Consider the following 20,782-nt stretch of genomic DNA (forward strand, 5'->3'; position numbering starts at 1 on the left):
TTCCACATAATGGTTCCGGGATTCAGACTCCTTCCATGCAGTGCCCCCATTGTCTCTCATGACTTTGAAGTCTTCCAGTTGTATCATCTGCACAAAACTGACATACAGGCTAAGAAAGGGAGCAGTGAGTATCATATGGGCAATTTTTTTTTTTTTTTTTTAGCATCCATTCACTTTTAACTATACTAGATTGATTGAACTCAAACAGTGACACCTGATTTATTGCAAAATGTAATTAAGTCGGATGCTCAGAAAAAAAAAAAAGAAAAAAGAAAAAAAGAAAGAAGAAAGAAAAAGAAATGGGATTTAGTGAACACATGGCATTATATCTTCTGAGTAATAGCTACTCAGCTGAAGCCCGTTAATAGCATGTAGGCATGTTGGCCCAATGTTGCTAGATCTTTGAATTTTTCAAGAGCACCTAGGAATTCTGTTTTTAACAAGACATCTTCTTTTTAAATGTTAGCAACTAAATTACTCTTTCAGTGACTTTATATGAGCCAAACAAAATCTGTCTATAAACCAGATCCAGTCTGTAGGTCAATAGGGTGCAAACTTTGACTACATTAAAATATCCTACAAGTAAGCACTGCCTGGGAGTCAAAGTTCAAGATCTCTTCTACTGAGAATTGTGGGAACACAGTGTTATAACACTAACATGTTAGTTGGAACTCACGAGAAGTGTTGGTGGGTGGTGCCACAAGCTAAGGGGCGGGATGAATTTTTATAAACAAGAGAGGTCAACAAGGTTATAGCCAAAAAACTAGGATGAGGACTCAAAGGTCATTGGATCCCCAAAATAAAAAAAAAACTAGGGCCAGTCACAATCCTGTAGCAGCATTACACTCTTAGGCCTCTTGAAACTTGAGATGCAGTTAGAAAAAATCTGCATACAAACAGAAGTGTCTAAAATACAATGCCACCCAGACTTGTGGTGTAGACTTAATACATGAAAATTCAGAGACAAAAATCATCATACTGAGGTTTGGTAGTAAGAAAAAGCTTTAAGAAGGAGGGGGGATTCAAAGTAAGGTTTAAAGAGTTTAATAATGCAGAACCCGTGTATATTTACAAGTGCAATATATAGAGAAAGAATAAAGAGGAATTCTAAGAAGCTGAATTAACTTTCAAGCTCTGCTTTAACTAGCTTCCTGAATGGCAGAGGCTGTTAATTATCCCCTAAACACTATTTTCACTTTATTCTCAATTTTTAGCTGGACACATGGCTTCCTTGCCGTTAGGTTTGACCATATGTCTAAATTCTAATGAGGGATATAAGGAAAACAGGGTGTGCAGCTTTCAGAGAATACTCTTAAAGAGAATCCTTTCATCCTCCTCTCCTAGGTTCTTAGAGCAAATGCCTAAATGCTGAAATTCCAGCAGCTAACAGGGACCATGAGGTGGTCTTGGGAATGGAAGCCCTTTACAGTATGTCACCAAGAGCGGAGCCAAGGCTGGAAACCGTTGGACTCCTTGAAGAGAAGGGGGAAAAATAAAAGTTTTTTTATTTATGCCACAAGGATCCTGTTTATTACGTTTTCTTCTTAGTTTTTGCCATTTTTTTTCTTCCGATACTTAGACTTGGACATTTTACTTTATCTCCTTGAACTTGGAATTTCCTTAAAGCAAGGGAGGTAAATTTATTAAATAGTTCCATTAACATCTTCATACTTTAACATTCTGTATGATTCAGAGAAAATTTTTCAAGAAATCTACTTGAACAATTCATGCCATGTCATAGTTTACATCAACACGTCTCATATAGAAACGTGAAAAATTCAGTGACTTACTCAGGTTTTTCACATAAACAGACATTTTTCTTTGAGAAAATATATGACCATACATATCACTATGTCCCAATAGAAATTCAAGTAGAAAAATATTCCAAATCTACTCATTCAATAATATCACACTTAAAGAAAAAAATAACATTAATGATAGTATTAACACTTTCATAATTAATTCTCTAAAACAAGAGATTAACATTAGCTTCTACAAGACCAACATTCCCCAAAGTACATTCATTTGAAATCAAATCTTCATAAAAAAAATCAACAGAATATGTGCATTGAGGTGAAATGTACCACTTTTCTCCAATATTTCTTTTTGAGAAATTCACCAAACACATTAGAATACAAAAAGCCCTGAGTGATCTCAAAAAAACAGATAAACTAAAGCATTTATTTCTGTTGAATCAGTTATTTTTGTATCGTATTTGACCACAGCAAAGATATTGGGAAACACTTCTAGATGGTATACTTTTCCAGAATTCTTTCTTTATATCCTGCTGCTTCTCCATTTAGGAAAGTAAACAAAGCCCCAAGGTAACAGATAAGTTAAAATCAGTTTGCTATTTCACAGCACATTCTGCAAGAAAACTGTTTGTAAACCACAGCTTGAGGTTCTCAGAGGAAAACAAGAATGATTAGTGAACGCAGTTTAGACATTGCACATTTAATTTTGCCTTCTGGGTTGCACCTCCTGTAACAGAAGTCAACATTGAGTCAGAAGTACCAGTGTCGTATTATGAGCATCCATCAGACACTTGACACACACCCTGGACTTTATATTCTTGGAGAGATTTTTAAGAAAAGAATTTTAGTGGTTTCTTCTAGGCACTTCTTTGGTAATAAAATTTATAGTTTGTTCTTTTTGTTAATATCAGTAACAATGGAAGCAAGAAGATAACAAGGGAGGAAAGGATGATACAAAAATAAAGTTAGTACTTGGAAACACCTCCTTTTCCTTACAGAATAATTTATCTTGTTCTTTTAAATGTTTTGTCTACCAAGAGAAGAGAAATCGTCTATAGGGACTGGGAGATGCCATCTGGTGATTTTATACAATATTACTATTTAAAAGCTCTGTTTTTCCCAATTGTAATACATCTAAAGTCACATTCTTTTGAGATTTCAGTGATTATGCCTAAGGAAGAGATTTTTAAAGAATTTCCTTTGAGCATTCAAGAAAATGGGGTAAGAGTTATTTTCATTATTTAAAATACCTCCATAGATTTGTAATATAAAAGTAGGAATGGAAAGAAACATTGAACGTATCAAGAATCATGAAGTTGCTGACAGTCCACAATATTTTGAAACAGGCTATTAAAAAAAAAAAAAAGAAACATGCCATGAAAAATGAGCTTAATATATTTCCTCTGGAAATCATAATAACCTCAAAAGACTACCACAGACCATGTTAGAAACACGTGGATTTTGAATACATAGAGCAGATGGCAGGTTTTTGTTTTATTTGATTGCTTTACAAATGGATGAACCAAACATTGGTCAAATTTTTAGTTTCATTTCATTTGCACTTATAACTCTAATTACATGTAATGGAACGCTAAGAACAGTTAACAGAATGCTTTTATAGAAGCATAACAATAATAATGTAGGATTATTGATTCAAAACTGCCATTCCTGAAAAAAGCCTAGAAATCAGTAAGTTGCCAGTAAAATATAAAACATTTGCTCAGAAATAATTGTCAACTTTACATCTCAAAACATGTGGATGGTCATGGATAGCTGTTTTGGTAATTACTAGTATTGAGGTATGTTGTTAGGTTAAAATAATGAATATATGGTACAAAAAAGAAAGAACTCCTTAGGAGATTAGATATGAAACTGCCAATTTTGGTTTTTAGCCAAACTGAACCTCACTGGGATGTTAATAATTTGATGGGTGGTGACCATTTGTGTTTATTTTTGAAAACTGTGCATTTTTTATGAGTACAAAATGTGATAATGCATACGCAACTTAGACCAGAAAATACATAAGCTATAAGACCTGAGGCTTGTATTTTCAATTTTGATTTAAATATTTACTTGCCTACAGCAGTATTTTTATGAAGCCCTTGAACTTATGAACTCAGGCGATTCTATATGGCTAGTTTAGCATGTGCAATGTTTGGTTACTTTTCTGGATAACCACTAATATTAACTTGTGTACATATTTCAGAATATTCTATTTTGAAATTCAGCATAACATTTCATTTCAATCCACTGATTGAGTCCTCTAGGGAGGACAGAGGCTATTACATTTTTCAAAGCTTCTTGGTGCTATCCTGTATCTAATAGAAATAGCCAATTGGAAATTACCACTGTGGTTTCTCCAGGAAATCTAGCTGTACCTTATTACACAATGTCCATTTTCTGGGACATAATGTAATCATAATTAATCTCATGCTTATTAAATTTCTCTACTGGCCTTTGGAAATGATTATTTTTATGAGAATAAATTCTAAAAGTTTCTAAAGAAATAGTGAGGCACAGCCTGTCAATATTGTCATACACCTGCTGCTGTTGTGAAATCCATTGTTTAAATAAATGAATTTTATATAATGAATTAAATATTAAAGATCACATTTTCAACAATATATATTTAAATTATAATCCTATAAAATGAATATAAAATTTAAAGTATCCTCCTAAAATAAACACACTTTCTACTTGCTTTCACCAAAAAAAAAAAAATCATAAGCATAATTTAGCTTTTATTTTAACAATTTAGAGTCATTTTCACAGCCACCAGTCTCATGCTTGGCTTGAGTATGTTTGTTTTTCAATCTCCTCTCTTGCTGTTATTTAACTATTATATAACATTTTAGTTTGTCAGTGCAAGGCTGAGCACAGAGGAAATTCTTTTAAAAAATGTTTATGGAATGAATGTATAAATTCTCAAAGCTTTCAGTTCTACTTTGATGTGGACAGAGAAATAAAATACCCAAGCTTGTTGAAAATGTCCATTCATTATATAAAATATTGAATTGATGGTCTAGCCAGTAGACAAGATGAATGAATCTTAAAATACCAGGTATTTCAGTGGGTTAGAACTTTCCCACTTGCTATCAGTTTCTCAGATCGTTACAGATGTTGAAATTGCCAGAAGATTTACCACTGAGTAAATCAGATATTATTATCCAACAGAAAATGACATGTGGAAAATAACAAACACGTTGTACTCCTGGACAACACTATTATGTTAATAAATATATGCATTGCCTTGAATGTTTGTAATATTTAGTCATTGGTTTAGATATTGAGGAAAAGGCACACATAAACCTTAGAGTCCGTTGACTTTCTACATGTGCAACCAGAATCAATTCTAAATTATAGTACTCTGAGAGGATAATGTGCTATAAATTGCAAACTGCAAGATTAGTGAACATTCTGATGAGAACTCTCTAGGTTTCTTTACATGTTCCCAAACTGTTCTCTGCGACTTTATTCAGCCCATTGCCTGGGCTGAACGTCTTAACACTTGGCCTCTGTTATCTCTACATTGTAGAAGACCGAGATGTGTTTCTAAGCTCACTGTTTTCACGGGCTTGGAGACTATTCCCGGCCCCCAGTGATGTCTACTTGATTAGGTTAGAGATAAACTGGTGGCCAAAAACGAACAGAAGAAGCAGTGTTGCTAGATAATCATTTTTAGAAAATATTTGGATACTGGAAAATAGTCTTTTCATCCAAATTGCTGGACTTGCTTATAAAAATACACTATCAATGGGATGATTGTGCCTTTTCTTCTCTTCCAGTTTGGTACATTTATTCTGTAACAGTTTTAAAGAATTGATTAATAGTAAAACACTAAAAATTGTTCTTCATTTTACCCTACAAGGCTGATTGTAATATCAAAATTTTATTTCATACTTTTCCAGAAATTTCGAGATAAAGTAACAGATAACTTACTAATGGGCTTATCCATTTTTTATTTATTTATTTTTTTAATTTTTTAAATTTACTTATGATAGTCACACAGAGAGAGAGAGAGAGGCAGAGACACAGGCAGAGGGAGAAGCAGGCTCCATGCACCGGGAGCCCGATGTGGGACTCGATTCAGGGACTCCAGGATCGCGCCCTGGGCCAAAGGCAGGCGCCAAACCGCTGCGCCCCCCAGGGATCCCTATTTTGATTTTTTTAAATGAATCTCCATGAAATTTGTCTTATAAATAGTAGTATAGACATTTTGTGGTTCTGATGGAATGTCTAGTTCACAGGCTGCCTAGGATTTAAATGACACTTGTCTAAATTCTAGAAAGTGTACTGCTTACAGAACTTCAAGTTGGGGTTTGTGGCTCCTTGTATCTGAGGATGCATTCTAAGGTTTTTACAATAACTTCACTAAATAATTTTTAAAATCTGTGCTTCATTCTGTTTGAGTTGAGTAGCTTATCAATAGAACCAAATAGCTTGTTGATAGACTTCAGTTCAACAACTAAAAACCCAAGACTGAGAAAAAGGAGGCATCAGTTCTCTGCATTCTAAAGAATTCTAAAAATAATTAAGAGGCCATAATCTCTCTGGTGGCTGATTACAAATAAATAGCTCAAGTGTTATCTATCATTGCCCTATTCTCTACCCCCACCCTGTTTATCTAAGCAGAACCTCAGGGAATAAAGAGAGCTGAACTTTATTCACATTGTAAATTATTAACCTAGGGTTTTCACCTCTTTGCTTTAACAGTGGAGAAATGGTGTTTACCAAATCCAAGAAAGAAAGCCTGGAGAAGGGCCACTTCCTTGGGGCGCCTGGGTTGCTCAGTCTGTTAAGTGTCCAACTCTTGATTTTGGCTCAGGTCATGATATCAGGGTCCTGCAAGCCCCAGGTTGGGTTCTGTGTCCAGCATGGAGTCTTCTTGAGATTATCTCTCTCTGCCTCCCTTTGCCCCTCCCCCCACTCATGTGTTCTCTCTCAATGAATAAAATCTTAAAAAAAAAAAAAATGCCACTCCAAGATATTAGAGTCAACACTGATATCTTATTCCCCAGTTGAACATTTTCTCATGCAACATAGTGTTGATTTATGCCTATCTGTTCAGATGGAAGAGAATTATAGATATAAATTAAGCTTAATTTCTTAATTTATTAAAAATGTCCTATAGGTTTAATATTTATTTTTCCGGATCAAGTTATTTTAATATGATATGCAATTCATAAAAACAATATGTTCTATAAATGTCATCCAAAATAATTAAAGGTAAAATATTATTACAAATATAAAATAATTAGAAATGAATCGGCTGAGGTTAAATTATTTTTAAATTTAAATTTTAAAATACTAGTTACTATATGCAAAGATTAATATAACTTAATGTTAGAATGCAACAAATTTAGGATCAATTCCATATCTATTGATGTCTATCAATACATTGATGTTCTATCTTATTGTTGTATAGAACAAAAAATATGCTTTCATAATTTGTTGATAGGAATGACATTTTTAATAGAAGCATCACTCAATTATTTGAGTTCTTTATAAGTAAAAATAGCACAGTAATGTATCACCCAAAATAATGTTATTAATCTATTTACCCATAGCTTATTTAGATCCTCCTTCAATTTTGTCAAAAGCAAATAATTTGAAAACCACTGACTTGCAAAAAGATTGGTTACCTAGAGGTGAAAGTCACTTACTTACTCCACTTCTGGGAACCATTCTGAAATGGCTTTTACCAAAACTGACCAAACAATTATTATCTGTAACTGTTACTCTAATGGCATTTAACTTAACTGACTCATTGCTAAGACTCATGCTGTATAGTCTTCACCATGTATCAGACACTGTTTGTTCCAAGAACTTTTTATATTGGGTTGAACCATGTGAAACTGAGATCATAGGTCAAAAATGGTTGAACACAGAAATTTCATACAGTTTAACCTATCAACAATCCTCATCACAACCTTATGGATAGGCCCTGGGATACCTCATTTTAAAGATGAAAATTGAAGTGGATGGATTGTCACCTGCCTTATGTCTCCTGGCTAGAAAGTGATGAAGTCAGGATTTCAATTCAGGTCATCTTGCTTTGGTTTGTTCTCTTATCCACTAAATTAAAACTTCCCCCAATCTACTCAGAAAGGTTTGGAGAATTAATTAGTTTAAATTTTAATATATATTTGCCAATATAATATTTTTATAATATGTTTTTCTCTTGCCATGTGCTTTAAGCAAACTGTATAAAAACCGTGGTGCTGCAGATTTAGCTAACTTTGGTTACTATGCAATTTAAATGGTAAAACCATTTCTCATTGCCAAACCAAAAAACCATTATCAAAAATACTTTCTGGAGTGCCTGGCTGGCCAGTCAGGAGAGCATACGACTCTTGATCTCAGGGTTGGAAGTCTGAGCCCCACATAGGGGTAGAGATTACTTAAAAATAAAATCTTAAAAAAAAAAAAATTCTGAGGAGGGTCTAACATCAGATATTATAATTTCCAGAAAAAGAACAAAGGTGATCAAGGGGGAAATTCTAAAGAAATATCAGAAGAGAATTTCCAGAGCTTTTAATGAGCCAGGAGTTTTAGGATTGAAAGAACCCACCCAATACCTAGTATAAAAAAAAATGGGGGGAAAATACCCCAAACCTTCAGTGAGGCACTTTGAATATTTCAGTATTCCAGGGATAAGAGAAGATCTTAAAAAGTTTTCAGGCAGAAAAACAGTTCTTACAAAAGAGTAAGAATTATACCAACCTCAACATGCTGCCAGTAACACTGATTGCTAGAATCTAATGAAATAGCAGCTTCAAATTCTGTTGGGAAATGGATTGCTAGCCAGAATTTAATAAACAACCAAAATATCTAATTAAGCATAAGGGCCAACTAAAGCCATTTTAAAGTGTTCACGGATGCAGAAGTTACCTCTGATGACCTCGTTGTTAGGAAGGGACTTAGGAATGTTATCTTGCAAAAGTGAAAGTAAATCAGGAAAAAGGAAACACAGAGTCTAATAAACAGTGAATCCAACCCAGAGTGGTGTTCTTCATCAGTAGAAAAGAAAAAAGTGTATTTCTAAGTTGGCTGGCTGTGGCCATTTGAAGTGGCAGCGTGTCCTGTTTACTTGTTTCATTAAATTAAACCCTCTCTTGACTGTTCATATGTTTGGCACATACCAGACTCCTTGGGTGATATAACAGGCATTGAGGTGTAACAGAACAGGCAGGGTTCTCTAAATCTAACTCTGGATAATAAAAATTTTAACTAACTAATTAGCTAACTAAATATTTTAGCAAAATACTGTGTAGGCTTATAGCATAGTTACTGAACCTGTCTCCTCATCCCCAAACAATACTATGTTATAAAATGGTGATCATTGCATTTATTTAATGAGTCAACAATACTAAAAATTGCAAACATGACATTACTACACGCCAAGCAATCTGGTGCACTTGCACTGATGACACTCACGGTTGGGCAAATCATCATGCTGCTTGTTTAACTGCGATTATGTATCTCGGTAAATGAAGAAGAGACATATCCTAGAAATATCAGTACCTCTTTATAATAAAACTTGGAAAACAGAAAAAATGCTTTGTGATAAGGAAAGTCTAGCTTCGTTTTTCTATTCAAGTAAGCATGTTAATACTCATTTTCAAAAGTATTATAAAAAACACTGAGAAATGTGGTATAGAACATGTCTTGTAAAATAGAGTCCTCTCCATCAAGGCAAGATTAACTCATACAATTTTGTAATAATTTCTAAAACAAAATTATAAATCAGTATGCTATTTTTATTACTTATTTTTGAATAATGCATATAATACGTAGCCTAGATCATAAATTATTTACTCAGAAATATTTTCTTGTAAAATACGTGTACATTTATGCATCAGACTCTGTTAGTTGGTCACAGGAAATAATTAAATTATTCTATATGAAATCAGAATGAACTCTTATCAATGTAACTAGCCAACATGATCAAACTTCCCACGTATCTACATAAAGAGAAACTTCTCCATTCCCCCAAACCAACCAATCTAGAAGCTAGCATATACCTTTATTTTTTAAATAAAAAGTAGAAAGTAGAGTCATTTTATAAGATGAAATAAGAAGAGGATTGAATAATTAGAATAAGTATTTCATGATATGACTTGATAAAACAGGTTTTAACTCCTTTGTTGAATTATACATACCAAATCTGGAAGAAATCATAAAAATTTTATCTGTGGGTTTTATCCAATGCATCTTGAAAATTTTGGTGGTCTCAAAACATATTCCAATTATATTGAAAGGATTTACTTCATTAACCTATACTGCTTCACCACTTCAAAGTTTTTCTTTTCAGCTACTAACAGGTCCCAAGGTTGAGAAGAGCTGAAATGAACTGCTTATCTTTAAATATATGAAAAAAGTTGTTTTCAATATTTGATATTTCTTACTCATATGTTATTTGCTTTGCTTTTGTGAAAGTCCCTCAAAATTGATGCATTCTTTGATAATGATGGGAAGATGGAAGAGGTGAGGTCTCTAAACAACAATTAACAATACTAATCTATATTAAGTGCCAGTTTTTCAACTTTAATGGAAATGTCTAGAAGATAGGGAAAGACACAAGTCCTAAGGGGGTTTATATTACCTTGCTTACCCATTGACAGTGATATACTTTCTTACACCAATATTTCGAAGTCACTTTGTTTGATGTCCAGAGAGATTTTTGAAGTGTGTGCCTTCCTTCTGTGAAGAAATTGAGTATATGGAAATTAATACTCTTTCAATTCTCCTTGCTCCTTTATTGCTTTTAAAGTCTGGGTGCTACAGCCTTTTGCAGACCTAGATTGAAAGAATGCTTCATGAGCACTGCAAAAGCAGTGATCACAGAAAACTAACTTCTCTATTTGTACACAACCAAGTCCAGACTCTTCAATAACTGGATGAATAAATGGGTGGATAGACAAATATGCATGTATACATACACATGTTTTAGGTCATCCGATAGCTTCTTTTACCATCACGCAACTGCCTTGTAATTGCTACGTAAATGTGTGTTTATGGTTTTATTAGACGAAGATATAACATAAGACTATGTTTAGTAGTTAATTGTTGTATTTTTCAGTCTAGGGTCTATAGAGCTTTAGTGAGCCATAGATAAAATCTCAACAATCTGTAGGCTCTCACATCTGAAGAATTTTGGTTAATGGATTTAGTCATTAAGAGGTCAGGCTATCCGAGCCAATCTCATTAGGGTCAAATGTAGCTCTCCCATTTATTAGCTGGGGTTCCTTCAGCAAGCTACCTTCCTGCCCTGAATCTCCATTTTCTTATCTGTAAAATGTGGAATAAAATGCTTACTTCCTTTCAGGTTTAATTAATTAAGGGGAACATTGCATTCTACCCATAAAAATCAGTCAGCCAAAAATACTATTTTGGAGTAATAGAGACTCCTTATTGTTCTGATATGGATTCTGGGTCTAATCAAATAGAACTTCAGAAATAATTGTACTACTTTTGTTAGCCAACATGATCAAAAACTTTTTCTATGCATTTAAAGAATGAGGAAGTTTATATTGCTAGCAACTAATCAGTCTGGTAGCTAGCATACTATTTTGTTTTTTTAAATAGAAAGAAAGTATATTCATTTTGCAAGATGAAATAAAATGAGAATTAACTCTAATTTGAATGAGTATTTCATGGATATAATTTGATAAGATGAGTTTTAACTGCTAATATGGATTTTCATTAAATCAGACTCCCTACAAACCCCCAAATTACTCTTTTTCTACTCATAGGAAATTGTCCAGCAGAAAGATCTTAGCAGAAAATATGGAGCATGTGGAAGAAGAAAATATTACTAAGCACTAACAAGGCATTTTTGTGTTTTGTGGACAAAGGGAGAATATTTTGGTACTATTGTAAGTGCTATATAATTCTAATTTAGACTCACATTTTTAATTGTAAAAATGCAGGAAACAATTGATAAATAGATTTTCTAGCAATATCCATATCAATGCTAGTTTATTTAGCCCAATTTGCACACAATTAATGATAACTTAATAAATAGCGAGGTTGAGAACGTTCAGTGGTACTTAAGAGAGGAAGCCATGAGATGAATTTAGAATATTCCTCATATCCTCTGTACTATTCAGATTAGACTATCTACTGTAACAAACTACCCTTAAGTTTTTTTTAAAAAGCTTCTATTCATTTATTCATGAGACGCACAGAGAGAGAGAGGCAGAGACAAGGGCAGAGGGAGAAGCAGGCTCCATGCAGGGAGCCCGATGTGGGACTCGATCTCAGGACCTGAGTTTACGCCCTGGGCCAAAGTCAGGTACTCAACCACTGAGCCACCCAGGTGTCCCCTATCCCTGAATCTTGATGACTTACCACAGTAGGGACTTATTTCTCACTCCTACCACTCAAGCCAGGAAATGGTGGATTCTACTCTTTACGGTTTCTCAGGGACCTAGGCTCCTGTCGTGTATCTCCACCATATACTAAGATCTTGGAGACTTCCATAGGATTTTGTGCAGCTAGTTAGCAGAGAGGTAGGAAAAAGGATCTGAAGTATCTTGTTCAAAGGGACCAGGCTTGGAGAACACACATCGTTGACGCCCACAGTAGGCCCCGAACTTGGGACTCTTGGCTCCACCTCATAAGGAGCTATGTAGTCTAGTAGTGAGCCAAAGGAGAAGTGAACATAGATATTGATATCAACCAGATGGGCTTTGCCAATCTTCTATAGACATTCAGGAGGCTTGGTTTAAATTCATAGATTCTTGCTGATATGGTAATGACATTATTTTTACAAATGTCTCTGTTACATTCACACACTATCTTTTTAAATCATAATTGATATAATTTATTGATTCCTAATTCCATGAAACCCCGACCAATCTTTTATACGTACTGACTTAATTCTATTGTAAAGAAATCGAGTTAATGAAAACAAAAGCAATTAAACAATTGCCAGCAGGTTAAATTTGAATGCTTTTAAATCCAATTTACTAAAACAAACTCTACAGAGATTAAGTACAGTTTTCTGTAACACCCAAGTAAACAAGCAACAAGCATCTTGAGGTTAGTAATAAAAATAATGATCGTGAAACTAAAATCTCACATACAATCTTCTTGCAAACAAACCACCACATCTACAGGTGAAAAGTTATAAGTTTTATGATGACAAGATCTAACAAGAAAGGAACATTATTCAAACTTTGTTCTATATCTTGGTGTCTTCAAAGGTATCTGACTTGTAAATATTCTTCAGCTTTCTAGTCTGTTATTTACTAGATGTTAAAATCTGGTCTATTGTTTTGTATTTTCAAAACACTCATATCAAGAACTTTAAGTTTCTTACTCTCTCAAAATTCTAGTTACTCAAGTTTGGGGACAGGTGTCACTTTATTTTAAGTGAGGTGGCATTAAAGACATTTGAGATTTAAATTTAAAAGAGAGAGGCCTCAAATAAACAAAATCTAAATGAAAGAGAAGAGTAACAACTGACACCATACAAATACAAAGGTTTATAAAAGAATATTATGAAAAATTATATGTCAACAAATTGGACCCCCTACAAGAAATAAATTCCTAGAAACATATAACTTACTGAAACTGAACTTAGAAGAAATAGAAAATTTGAACAGACTAATTCTCAGCAATGAAATCGTATCAGTAATAAATAAAATTCTCAAAAATAAATAAATAAATAAATAAATAAATAAATAAATAAAATTCTCAACAAACACAAGTCCAAGACCAGATGGCTTCACAGGTGAATTCTACCAAACATTTAAAGAATAGTTAAGGGGATCCCTGGGTGGCACAGCGGTTGGGCACCTGCCTTTGGCCCCAGGGCGCAATCCTGAAACCCGGGATCGAATCCCAGGTCGGGCTTCCGGTGCATGGAGCTTGCTTCTCCCTCTGCCTGTGTCTCTGCCTCTCTCTCTCTCTCTGTGACTATCATAAATAAAAAAATAATAATAATAAAAAATAAAGAATAGTTAATACCTGCTCTTCTCAAACTATTCCAAAAGATAGAAAAGAAAGAAAAACTTCCAAATTCATTCTATAAGGCCTGCATTACCTTGATGCCAAAACTAGATAAAGACACTACAAAAAGAGAGAGAGAGAGAGAGAGAGAGAGAGATAGATGGAACTATAGGCCAATATATCTGATGAACATAGATGCAAAAATCCTCAATGAAATACTAGCAAATTAAATACAACAATACCTTAAAAAAATCATTCACTGAGATCAAGTGAGATTTATTCATGGGATACAAGAATGGTTCAATAGTCACATTATCAATCAATGTCATATATCATATCAATAAGAGGATAAAAACCAAATGACCATTTTAGTAGATACATTTGACAAGTACAACATCCATTTGTGATAAAAATCTTCAACAAAGTAGGTTTAGAAGAAACCTATTTCAACACAATGAAGGCCATACATGAAAAACCCATAGCCAATATCCTACTCAGTGGTGAAAAACAGAGCTTTTCCTCTCTAGTAGGAACAAGGCAGGGATGCCCACTCTCACCACTTGTATTTAACATAGTACTGGAAGTTCTAGCCATAGCAAACAGGCAACAAAAACAAATAAAAAGAATCAAAATAGGTAAAGAAGTAAAACTTCTCTTTGCAAACGACGTGATACTCTATATGGAAACTCCAAAAGATTCCATCAAAAACCATTAGAGCTGATAAATGAATTCAGTAAGGTGACAGGATACAAAATCAATATACAGAAATCCTTTGCATTTCTATTCACTTATGACGCAGCAGAGATATGAGTAGTAAACTCTTTTAAAGATTTTATTTTTTGATTTGAGAGAAGGAGAGAGAGAGCATGAACAGAGGGAGGGGCAGAGAGAGAGGGACAAGTCAACTCACCTCTGAGCAGGGACCCTGAAGCAGGGCTCAATCCCAGGACCCTGAGATCATGGCCTGAGTTGAAGTCAGACACTTAACTTAGTTGAAGTCAGACACTTAGCTGAGCCACCCAGGTGCCCCAAGCAGTAAACTCTTTACAAACACTTACTAAACACCCACTAATGTAATCGTGCTAATGTAGATTCGTGATTCCTCTGTAAGTTAGCTCCTTTCTCTCACAAGTTATAGTTCAGGACATGCTCTGACAGGGGAAGGACAGGACGTGCTCTGACAGGGGAAGAACATAGCCAGAGGTAGCTACTGTATTTAGAAAGACTTTCTGGAAGAAAGGACATACGAGGACAGAGCTGAAGGCTGGGGAGAAATTAAGCAAGTGGTTATGAAGAGAATGATCTTGTAAAATGAAACCATGTGTATAAGTGGAGGGGGGTGAGAAGCAGGCATGAAGAAACTGAAAATCCAGGGACAAGTTGGGGATGTGGTAAGAGATAAGGAAAGGGAAGTAAGGAGTGGATAAATATTGGAGGTCCATCTAAGTTAAATTGAGGAATTTGGAGTTTATTTGGAGTGTAAGAGGCAAATCAAATGCTTTTCCCAATTTCTTTTCTGTCTCTGATCCACATGGTCCATTTCTTGCATCATAATCTGTCGTAAAGGCCTCTTGTGAGTTTTTCCAGCACACAGTCGTGCTTCTGTTGTCATCACAGCTGTCACTTTCTTTTGAGCCATACATTCTGAACATTTATGCCTTTATGCTCTGCTGGGTTCAGTTTCTCTTCTTGTTGCACATATCGGTTTAGTATCACAGCACATACTGTTTTCACACTGACTATGGGGCTGTATAAACCTTATGTTAATGCTATAACTTTCAGTTTCTGGACCATTCCATCTGTGGAATTCCATCTTTTTTTTTCTCCAGGATCCAGGAAGACCTATTTTTCCTTTTCTCAAGGTAAGTTGATGCTGTTTAAGTGGAGTACAATGAAGAATATTATCCACCAGGAAACGTCATGCATCCTATGCACACACACACACACATTTGAAAACCTTTAATGACTTTGCGTGGCCCGAAAGATAAATTTCATATTACCTTATGACTTCAAAGGTACTAATATGACCTTCTATGTCCAGATAAAATCTTTAATCATTAGTAACCACGGTGTATGGGTGAGGTGGAATGGCACAGGGAGCTGCAAAAAGGCAGAAAAGCGTTCTAGACAGAGGTCACGGTGAGTGAAAATAACTAGGGATGAAGATGAGAAAAGTATATGCTCATCCGAATCTCTGGGGAAAAAAAAAACCAAACAACTATTTGTATATACTGTTTCTTCTGCTTGAACATTTTTTTCTTTGACCTTGTTTCTTGTTCAACCCCTGCCTATTCCTGCTTTTCTAAGCTTAAAAATGATCTCCTCCAAGCAGTCTTCTCTTGCCCTATTGGCTTCAAGAATGATCTTGGGCTTCCTACTCCCGCAGTACTTTCGTATAATGGATTTTTTAATCTTCTTTCCTTCTCATCAAGTTCCATAATAAGAATGTTGTTCCTGTTACATCCTATTATCCGGCAGAATGTCTTGCATATACCTGACACCTAATAAATACATGTTGAATGGATGAATAGAAATAACCATTATTTAGTGTCAACAATGAATTAACGTTGTACCAAGTACTTCGTATGCATTATCTCACTTAAGCTTCCCAGTACTATTCTCATTTTATACAGGAGGCAACTCAGTTTTGAAATAAGAGGCTTGCCTCAAATCCTACAGCTACTAAGAGACAGAACAGGGACTGAAGAGCCTGAGCTCTTAACCTCTGTATCATAATCATTTCTCTCTCGTTCTCCCTATGATAATTACTCCTTTGTTTTTGATGGCCTGGAATTTACAGTTTTTTGTCCACATCAAAGGTTATTGTGGTGAGTGGAAAAAAAATCATACAATTTTTAAGTGTTAAGTTCCCTTTCTCCATTTTTCTCTCCTTTGGATAAATGTTTGCTACACATTATTATTAGCAATGTTTCCACATGTATTTTGAACCGATATATCTTCAAATTGCACACCTCAGATTTCATTAATTTACCTGTACAGAATGAATAAAAGGCCACTCGGTTGCTTTTTTTTTTTTTTTAATAAAGGGGGAGGTTACAGATAAGTTCAAGGTAGAATTTAAATAGCTGTGCTCTCTGGGTGTTATGCTATATGTTGGCAAATTGAACTCCAATAAAAAAATTTTTTTAAAAATTTAAAAAATAATTGTGCTCTTTAGTTCTTAATAAATCTGTTTTGATTGCATGACAATTGAATCATTGTTACTTTTTAATGTTATTTTTTTAAACCCCTGTTCCATCTCTGAAGAGAAATTTGAAGTGGGTTGTCTTTCCTTTGCAAGCTTACTGTCGTTTTTCTAACCTAAGCTGATTAAGGTATTATGCTAAGCAAAATAAGTCAGTCAGAGAAAGACAAATACCATAGATTTCACTTATATATGGAATTTAAGAAACGAAACAGACGAACATAGGGAGAGGGAAGAAAAAATAAAATAAGATAAAAACAAAGAAGGAGGCAAACAATAAGAGACTCTTAATTACAGGAAACAAACTGAGGGTTGCTGGTGGGGAGGTGGGTGGGGGACGGGGTAACTGGGTGATGGGCATTAAGGAGGGCACATGATGTGAAGAGCACTGGGTAGTCTATGCAACTGATGAATCACTAAATTCTATCTCGAAACTAATAGTGCACTATATGTTAACTAAATTGAATTTAAAATTTTTTTAAAACTTTATTTTTGGGAGGCAGAGTATTGCTTACAAAACCCAAGTCCCCTGGATTTACATCTTGCACACAGTCTTGATCAAATTACCAAAGTGAAATTGCAACAGTACAGTTTAACATTCACATCAGTCTCTATTTTGAATTAATTTATATTATAGTAAATAGGTTCAGTGTTATTTTCTAATAATATTTGTGGAGAAACAAGTCAATATTAAGGTTATAACAACAAATAAAATTTGATATAATTCAATTACATACAACATAACCAAATCCCTAGGATATATTTACTTTTTGCTGTAGAAGTCTTTGCTTTGTTGTACATAATTGTTTTGACTTTCACCGAAATTTAAGAATTTTGTTACGTATCTTAATTAGAACATAATTTTAACAGCTTGGACTTTTTAATTACCACAAATGCATGTACAGTATTGAGGCCAAAATTTATTTTCCTTTTATAGAGTCTTACAGAGCGCTGCTACAAGTAACTGCTTCATGTAGCACTGTCAAAATCAGTGGGCATTACGCATACGGTAGTTAATAAAGAATAGAGAAGCACAAGTTAGTCACTTTTCTATTATTGCTTATCTAATCCTAAAAGCACGAGCACGCAGGTTTAATGAAGTTTGTGTTTTTTAATCTAAATTTTCAATTCAACTATTGTTTGTGGTCTAAGAGTTATTTGAAACAGTATTACTCAAAGGCAGAAGTAAAGGTTGAGCTTAGTTCCTAAAGCACCTGATCCCAAGAAGACAAAGTATAAAGGGGGCATCCCTTTATAAGAACTGAACTTCTGCTATACTTGTTTACACAAGTAAACACAAGTTTGTTTTTATTGTTTTTCCTTACAGAAAACCTACATGAAAAAAGCATGGTCTTGATAATATTGAGGAGGAGGGTTATTGAGGAAAGGGATAAGAAATATCTTAAGGTAACTGACCTAGTATCTAAGATTAGTAGGTTAAGAACTTTCTTGGGGCACCTGGGTGGCTCAGTCAGTTAAGCGTTCGACTATTGATTTGTAGCTCAGGTCACGATCCCAGCCCATGATCAGGGCTCCACTCTGGGCACAGAGAATGCTTAAGAGTCTCTCTTTCCCTCTCCTTCTATCCTTCCCACCCACCCCTCCTCATGCTCTCTTTCTCTTTCTCTCTCTCTCAAAACAAACAAACAACAAACCACTTTCTTTCTTTTTTTTTTTTAATTAACTTTTATTGGTGTTCAATTTACCAACATACAGAAAAACACCCAGTGCTCATCCCGTCAAGTGTCCACCTCAGTGCCCATCACCCATTCCCCTCCAACACCCGCCCTCCTCCCCTTCCACCACCCCTAGTTCGTTTCCCCGAGTTAGGAGTCTTTATGTTCCGTCTCCCTTCCTGATATTTCCCAACATTTCTTTTCCCTTCCTTTATATTCCCTTTCACTATTATTCATATTCCCCAAATGAATGAGAACATACACTGTTTGTCCTTCTCCGATTGACTTATTTCACTCAGCATAATACCCTCCAGTTCCATCCACGTTGAAGCAAATGGTGGGTATTTGTCATTTCTAATTGCTGAGTAATATTCCATTGTATACATAAACCACATCTTCTTTATCCATTCATCTTTCGATGGACACCGAGGCTCCTTCCACAGTTTGGCTATTGTGGCCATTGCTGATAGAAACATCGGGGTGCAGGTGTCCCGACGTTTCATTGCATCTGAATCTTTGGGGTAAATCCCCAACAGTGCAATTGCTGGGTCGTAGGGCAGGTCTATTTTTAACTCTTTGAGGAACCTCCACACAGTTTTCCAGAGTGGCTGCACCAGTTCACATTCCCACCAACAGTGTAAGAGGGTTCCCTTTTCTCCGCATCCTCTCCAACATTTGTTGTTTCCTGCCTTGTTAATTTTCCCCATTCTCACTGGTGTGAGGTGGTATCTCATTGTGGTTTTGATTTGTATTTCCCTGATGGCAAGTGATGCGGAGCATTTTCTCATGTGCTTGTTGGCCATGTCCATGTCTTCCTCTGTGAGATTTCTCTTCATGTCTTTTGCCCATTTCATGATTGGATTGTTTGTTTCTTTGGTGTTGAGTTTAATAAGTTCTTTATAGATTTTGGAAACTAGCCCTTTATCTGATATGTCATTTGCAAATATCTTCTCCCATTCTGTAGGTTGTCTTTTAGTTTTGTTGACTGTATCCTTTGCTGTGCAAAAGCTTCTTATCTTGATGAAGTCCCAATAGTTCATTTTTGCTTTTGTTTCTTTTGCCTTTGTGGATGTATCTTGCAAGAAGTTACTGTGGCCAAGTTCAAAAAGGGTGTTGCCTGTGTTCTCCTCTAGGATTTTGATGGAATCTTGTCTCACATTTAGATCTCTCATCCATTTTGAGTTTATCTTTGTGTATGGAACAAACCACTTTCTTAAGCAGGTTGAATGTCTTGGGTCTAGAAGACGCATTGAATGTACTCCAGTTTGTAAATCAATGATTAGTTATGACACTGAATACCTAAGGAACATTTGGCATTGTTTGGCTGTGTTAAAATCACATTGTTTTTTAAGGGCCTAAGCCACTAAACTATTCTTAGGCCCAGAATGGGGCTTGAAATATTTACGTTTTTAGGGATTGTTTGTTTTGGTGGGGTTCAGGAGGGCTAAGTTTCCTTATGGTTCCCTAATATGGACCTGACAAGGGAGATAAAAAGGCTGAGAATGACTGAATTAAGTGCCTGTCTAACCCAGAGGTAAACTAGAATAGCATCTAGGAGAAAGGACTTTCTGGACTTGAGTCAAGGTGGGAATTGGTACTGAAGATCCATGAAATGTAAAACTGGTAGAAAGAAGAGACAATGCACCATCAGCAAACCCAAGCCACTTCTACTGTTGGACGTTCTGAAGACTTTTTGTCACAGATAGATTCAGGAGCTAATGATTATATTAACAGACTAGGAGAGTCAAAACATCACTTCTGGTTTTGAAGTTCATCCAATGGCTCTCAACTTTCTAAAATAAAATCTAAGCTCCTCTCCATAGTTTATACGTCTTTCACCTAGTACCTCCTGTCTCTAATACTGCATCTCTCAACCTTTTGACATATTCCAGCATCACTTGTTAACTTTCTGACTCTCATATATGCAGGCCTGTTCCAACCATGGAAATCCTTATACTTCTTGGTCCCTTTGTGTCTCTATCTAAAGTTCTCTATCCCCAGATAGTCACATGTCAATTCTTTCCTGTAATTCAAGACTTAGTTTAAATATCATCTCTTACGGGAAGTCACTTATTCACCTTTTACTTTGCTTTATTTTCACCATGGCCCATATCCTTATCTAAAATATTTATTGGGATCCCTGGGTGGTGCAGCGGTTTGGCGCCTGCCTTTGGCCCAGGGCACGATCC

General features: G+C 35.3%; 1 long non-coding RNA gene across 2 annotated transcripts in view; it reads right to left on the reverse strand.

The window, feature by feature from the left end:
- The window catches only part of LOC140594219 (uncharacterized), a 54,385-nt gene extending 38,754 nt beyond the window's left edge, over positions 1-15,631 (reverse strand). For both annotated transcript variants that reach the window (XR_011994888.1, XR_011994887.1), the window contains exons 1-2: positions 14,623-15,631; positions 10,360-10,457 (exon numbers count right to left, since the gene is read on the reverse strand). This is a non-coding gene — a long non-coding RNA (uncharacterized lncRNA). The remainder of the gene's footprint in view (positions 1-10,359; positions 10,458-14,622) is intronic.
- Positions 15,632-20,782: the final 5,151 nt, after the last annotated feature.

Source organism: Vulpes vulpes, chromosome 10 (assembly GCF_048418805.1).
Source record: "Vulpes vulpes isolate BD-2025 chromosome 10, VulVul3, whole genome shotgun sequence".
Classification (NCBI taxonomy): domain Eukaryota; kingdom Metazoa; phylum Chordata; class Mammalia; order Carnivora; family Canidae; genus Vulpes; species Vulpes vulpes.